Here is a 7,039-nt window from a genome sequence, read left to right as displayed (position 1 = left end):
AGAAAAGAAAAGAAAAGAAGAAGAAAAAAAGACGAATAAAGAAAAGAATACAACGGGCACATAAATGCGACTTCTATTAATAATGTGTGCGCCGTCGTACGAGAGAGAGAAATGGATGAAGAAGAGAAAAAGCAAGAAAAAAAGAAAAAAAAAAAAACAAAAAAAAACAAAAAAAAAAAAAACATTGTCAAATACATGCTCATACACTGCTAATCGTCGTTCTAATAACCCTCTCTAAATCGTCCTCCATCAATCGTAATTGGAAGGTGAGTAAAAAAGAAATAAAAATAAAACTATTCAAATTTTACTAAGCAAAAAGAAAAAAAAGAAAAAGAAAAAAAAAGAAAAGAAAAGAAGAAAAGAAAAAAATTCCCATGCGGTTCAACGTTCTCATAGAAGGAAATATACGAAAAGGAATAGTATAGAAACTATAAAAGTAGTAAAGTAGTATAGAATATGAATGAAACGGGATTTGGAGTGGTACTCGATCGTGCAAATCCATTCTCGAAGCGAAGTTCCTCTTTAGAAGCGAAAGCCAAAATCAAACATGCCGTTTCTCTTGACGTATTCGAAGGACACCGAGGAACGATAGCGATGATGATGGTGGTGATGGTATTGCGTCGTGGGTTCGTTATTTGCCAGGGATAGTCGAGAAGGTATTATTAGGGGTCCCCGCGTGCAAGTTAGGGCCGTGGGCAAAGGGCGGTAGGTACGTGTCTCGGCTTGACGGTCTCTCCACTCCAATTCCGACCGTTGATTTCCTCGGTAGTGGGCTTTCAAGGGTACCCCAAATAACGTAAAAAAATCCTCTCACTTCCCTCCCTCCCTTCCTCCTCCTTTTCATCTTCGACCGGCGGAGGGCCGAGGGGAGGTTACGGAAAATGAAAGAATGAAACGGGACACGAGAAATAGATAGATAGATAGATAGATAGATAGATAAAAAGAGAAGGAGACAGGGAGAATGAGAGTGAGAGAAAAAGAGAGAGAGAGAGAGAGAGAGAGAGAAAGAAAGAAGGTCCCCCAATCTCGATCCCTCTTACCACCTCGTTGACACCCTCCTTTCTAGTACATACCGACTCGAATAGTATAAGCACCCCTTCCAGCTTCCTTCTTAACGCGCTCAAGTGTTTGATCTGGAAATCACGCGTCTGGGACCAGAGAACTGCGTACGATGACGGTGATGACGACAACAACGACGACGACGACGATGACGACGAAGCCGTTAAGTTTCACCCTCTCTCTCTCTCTCTCTCTCTCTCTCTCTCTCCCTCTCATGCTCTTAAAGAGCATTCACGCGCCACCAGGCCGAAATTGATCCCTCGTACGAGATCTCCTCGTCTCGGCTCTTCGAGATCCCAAGATTAAACTCTTTTGCTCCGTAAGCCTGTTTCGTGAAGCTGCGCCACCGGATATTTTATCTCATCGGATAATTCCCACCGTACCCCCCGTCTAGCGTATAATAATAATAATAATAATCAGAATGATTCTTTTTTCTTTCTTTGTCGAGTTTTACGAAGTTTAAAAGCGATAACCTTTCAACTTAATATTAAAAAGGAAACATTGAAAATTATAAATCAGACATAAGTGATAGGTAATCTAATTGATTTATTTCGATCAATTTTATCTGTAAACTCGATTAGTAGATTGTAAAGCTTGTTTCGTTTTACTCGCAAAGTTGGAAAAGAGGAGATGCATGGAATTATGCGGGACGGTCCGAAACGCAGATTTTCAGGTTCGACGAGAACGCAGCAGGAGGGGAGTATTGGAAGATTTACTAAAGAGAGAGAGAGAGAGAGAGAGAGAGAGAGAGAGAGAGAGAGAGAGAGAGAGAGAGAGAGAGAGAGAGAGGAAGACAGCATGCTCAGGCGAGAAGGAGGTCCGATAGGGTACCTGCAGGTTCCAATTAAGATCTCTCAATTAGCGTATCTTATCTCTTGGTTGCTTATCCGTCGAGAGAGCGTCGGCAAGCTTGGCCGACAGGTTCGGCCTCGCGCGTTTCTTGATCGAGAAAGAAAGACCGCCGGTCCTTCGTTCTCGAAAGCAAGCCGGCAAGTCTATTTCTCGGCCGTTGCTTCGGCATTTTGGTTGCGTGGACGTGCGCACGCTTTGTGCCGGGTTCTTAGCCGACAACGCCATCGCCACGGCCACCGCTAACGCCATCGCCATTGCCATCGCCATCGCCATCGCCATCGCCCTTGTTGTTGAATCGAGTATCCACGTCGTTGGAATATTAATTCACTGATCATTAGAATAAGTAAAAAATATATTTAAGAAAGTTTCTCCCCTTCTACGACGACTTTTCGTTTAACGAGCTCGAATGGTTCGCTCGTCGAACATATTTTATACGTTTAACGGTTTGAACGTCGACATTAGTCCGTTATAAATCTTGAATTAAATCGTAAATTTTGTCATAGAGAGAAACACGATCGTAATTAGTTATGTACGTTTTAGATGGCAAATCTTCCACTTCGTATATCTAACGCGAAGAATTATTGGTATATCCTATATATAATCGAAGTTATCATATATGGTATCTGAATGCTTAGCTCGATATGCCATCGCGTCGTGATATGCGTCGATTGCGAATAATAATTATGGTATGTTATCGCGACAAGTGCCTCGCTTATACGAATGCACTTTCCAACTTCTACTAGTCACCGAAGATTATACCCGTTATGGGTATCGTATATGTATTATCACGTATACGTGCACGTGATACATGCTCGTGAATTATAATTATTCGATCACGTACAACGTAAGCCGATAAATTGGTCAGATTGATTGCGACTCCTGATAAGAATCGTTCGAGTATATAATATTAAACGGCGGCTCGCGATAGTGAAATTGAAGGAAGACTTATGAAACGTGCTCATCGGAATGCGTGTCTCGTGTCGTTTAGCAACCGTAATAGCTTTTTATGATAAATTAGATCGAACGATAAATCGAAGAAATAATTTTTTTACGAGTTCTACGATGATAATAAACGAACTAGAAATGAGACGTAATGTTTTTTTCTTTTTTTCTTTTCTTTTCTCTGTCTTTTTTCTTTTTTTTTTTTTTTTTTTTTAAGAAAAAGAATAAAGAAAAGAAAAAAAAAAGCCAAATTTATTTCTATTCCACTTGTTCGTGGGTCAAGAAAACCTTTTGAAAAGGAGGGACCTACGTTTTCGAAGTCTCTTAAAGATGAGATAAAATGCGGGCCGTTACAATACCTTCGTTTGTCCTTGAATTAGAAAACCGTTCGAAGAACGTTTCTCACTTCAAATACGAACAGTTCGAAGAATTACAAAATTACAGGACTAAAAAGTAATATTCTTACGAATATAATTAGAAATGAAAATTGCAAACTAAATCTAGGACATCTATTAATTTTATATTATATTACGTTGATACTAATGTACGAGCAAATGATAATGATAATCACGATATACATATCGTATAAAATCGTCTACATTTAAAAGTCATAATCCAAGTCCATTGAAGCGTTTCCGCAGGAAGTCCATTTCACGGAGATCGAGGAAAATAGAGGGAACAAAAGTGCAGTCGTTCTCCCTCAATCTATTTCTCTTTTATATATATATATATATATATATATATATATATATATATATATATATATATATGTATAGGAATTCCGTTTCCAGTGACTTTCGGTAACAGGAAGTCAAATCGACGTTGCGTAAAATGCATGGCCGTGGCAGGACACGATGGTGGACATTAGGACGAAATCGTTACAATGAGAAGAACGGACCTCGGTAAATATTCGTTGGACGATCTCTCCCGTGGTATGTATTGTGAGAAAGAACCAACTTTGCCTTTAATCGTCACGGATTTTCAAGCATGCTCGGCGATTTATGTGAACGGCATTTTGGATGATCGCCATACGAAATTTGTGAATGATTTTTCGCACGTTAAAACGTTTTCTTCCTCTCTCTCTCTCTCTCTCTCTCTCTCTCTTTCTCTTTCATTCTTTTTTGTCATTTTTTTCTTTCTCTCCTTTTTTTTTTTTTTTTTTAGTCTGCCTAAACCAGGTGTACTTTCACGCTCAAATTAGAATCAAAAACGTGGAGCTCAAAAAAGATTCTCATTGAAATCATTAAAGGAAATGGCATTAAGAATTACGTTTGACGTAAAAACTCGAGTCAAGTGTGTTGTCTCATATTTGCACGATATAATCTAACAAGACAATATAAGATCTAACGATTAATTGTCTCTTAATCTTATATAGCTCGTATATAGCTCTATTCGTTTAAAGATTAGGAATCCAGGATGTCCCTTTAAACGGCTGTAGATCTTCAAAAATCGTCGAGATCTTGGTGATCTCTTGGATGCGGCCTTTCTTAATTGGACCAACAGTGAGGACACTCGTACATGCAAGCGCACTACTATATGGCCTTTCGGCGATCTTCCTTATCTGGTCATTATCTGTAACGGCGGCTACTCCCCTAACCGGAAATATCAAGAACCGTAAATGGTTACAAGACGGGGAGTGAGAGAAAGTGAGACAGAAAATTTCGAACAAAGCCCACCGACGAGAAGAACAATTTCCTTGAAAGGCCGATTCGTTAATCAGATAACGTAGACGATAAGTATTAGTTGGTTGTGTTTAAAAAAAAAAAAAAAAAAAAAAAAAAGTAGAACGAATAATCAATGAATCAGTTGAATTCTTTTGATATTTATTAAATGCGCTCGAATTGATTAAAAACGTGAAATATTTTTTTCAAGGATCATCATCACAACGACGAGGAAACTTTTAATGATTTACAGTTTGATATATTGATATAGTTTGATATATTGATATGACCGATTATGATAAAATAAGATAATCGAGGACTTTATCAAAAAATGGTCTTGCGAAATATCACCGAAAATTCATTGGTATTTGTGACGTCACAGTTCTGGTTTACGATTATCTAAAAGAAATTAAGACAATAAAGAGAGTTTCATCGATTCGTACTATCGAGAAAATATCTGACGTAATCTTGAAAATATTTCGATGTTGCACGAAATTACGCGATACGATATAAACAGTCTCGACGTAAGGAGAATAAATATTGCAGGAAGGATATGTATGTACGAGAGATTATCGAATCTTTGAAAGCAAGATAATCGATCGATTTTCTCGGTTGTCTCCTAATCGTTTTATTTTTCTACCTTCAGTAACAGGCCGAAGGTAATTTCAAAGGGAGCAAGCTGAGGTAGCACGTTCGGAAGTCGACAACGGAGAATTTCTTTTTCTCTTTTTCTCTTAGAGAGAAAGAGAACGAGAAAAGGCAAAAGAGAGAGAGAGAGAGAGAGAGAGAGAGAGAGTAGGCTGGTTGCTTCTGCTAGCCGGCATGGTAGAGAGACAGGTAATTGTGCACCAGTTTACGAGGACGATAAGTTAGACCGGCACAAAAACTAATACCCGGCAAATAACAGGCATTACTTATACTTACACGGTCGTACGGTGGACGGCGTGTCAGGCCCTCTGGGCCCTCCGGACCGACGGCAGTCCTCTACGACGGAACTACCAAGCAGAGGCACCAGCCTTCTCCGATATTGCATTACGCCCGTATGATATATGCATTCACTCGTTTTACACCTCTGCCACTCGAAGCTACGCTGGCGTGCACTCACCTACCTACCTACCTACCTACCTACCTACCTACCTACCTACCTACCTACCTACCTGCTCACCTATGCTCTAACTTATTTCTCTTTTTATTCTTCTTCTTCTTCTTCTTTTTATTCTTCTTCATATTCTTCTTATTCTTCTTTACTGCTGGGACATATAGCCACCATTTACGATAGCTTTGCACTTTGAATGTTACGAGAGAAATGGTTCTCGGTTTTACTTTTATTATATCCTTGGAGAATCATTTTTAGACTACCCTTTGAAATTATCGAGTTAACGGAAGATACTTAAATAGGTATATATATCTATCTATGTATGTACATCAGATCGAGGATTATTGCCTGGCAAAAGGGTCGGAGATAGAAACGAAATTGAATTGAATACCGCGACGAATTCGTTGACGGAACCAGGGCAGACTAGGAAATTCAATGAGAGCATTCTGAAATTTCCGATCCTTCGAGGATTATCCATTGAAATTATCGATCAATAATTTATGGTTCATTCCTCGACACTAAATCAGACATTATTATTGTCTATTTTCGATCATTGAGTTTTTCTTTTTTCTTTTTTTTTTCTTTTTCTTCTTTTTTTTTCTATCAAGATCTTGTAAATATAATTATATTAAAATTCATCGATAACAAACGATAAAGTTTAAATATATTCTACAAACGATAACTGTATATAAAAAGATAATAGATATAATCGATCCTCGGTAAGATTTATTCGTCGAGTTTACAACTATCGATGGTGTCCCAATGAAAATCATACTATCCTCTTCTTTCAAAAGGGACAGGGAATGTATGATCATAAAATAAAGCTAACTCAATTACACGATGAAAGCGTAAAACGTGCATAAATCTATCGGTTCGATAGCTCCAGTGGATTCATTTGCCTATACGAGAGGGGGATATGTTCGCACGTTACATACGCTCGTCTCAACTTCTACGAAACGACCCAGATGTGGTGGGTAGGTAGATGGGTAACTGCTATATAGAAAAGGAAAGGAAAGAGGGTAAGAGGGAATAAGGAGAGAGAGAGAGAGTGAGAGAGAGAGAGAGAAAGAGAGAGAAAAAGAGAGAGAAAAAGAGAGAGAAAAAGAGAGAGGCCCTTTCCGTAGTAGCGGACCAATTGAGAACGCCATAAATATTCATCTTCCTCGTTATATTTGCTCTTTCGTTATTTCCGTGCTATATATGTATATGTATAATACATATAATATATATATATATATATATAGGAAGTACAATAGATCGTGGCAAGGCGTGCCCGTACCGATTTCTCTTCTCTGTGATCCGTGAAAACATTTTGTTGTATTGAGCCTTTCCATCAAAAGGGTCCGGCATATCGTCGTCTCTCTGTAGGTAGGCATAGAATTCGAGAACCTTGATAGAACACACCGTTTCTTCACGTCGTACACTTTGG

The sequence above is a fragment of the Vespa crabro genome, chromosome 4, assembly GCF_910589235.1.
Source record: "Vespa crabro chromosome 4, iyVesCrab1.2, whole genome shotgun sequence".
Lineage (NCBI taxonomy): Eukaryota > Metazoa > Arthropoda > Insecta > Hymenoptera > Vespidae > Vespa > Vespa crabro.
This window is presented reverse-complemented; position numbering follows the sequence as displayed.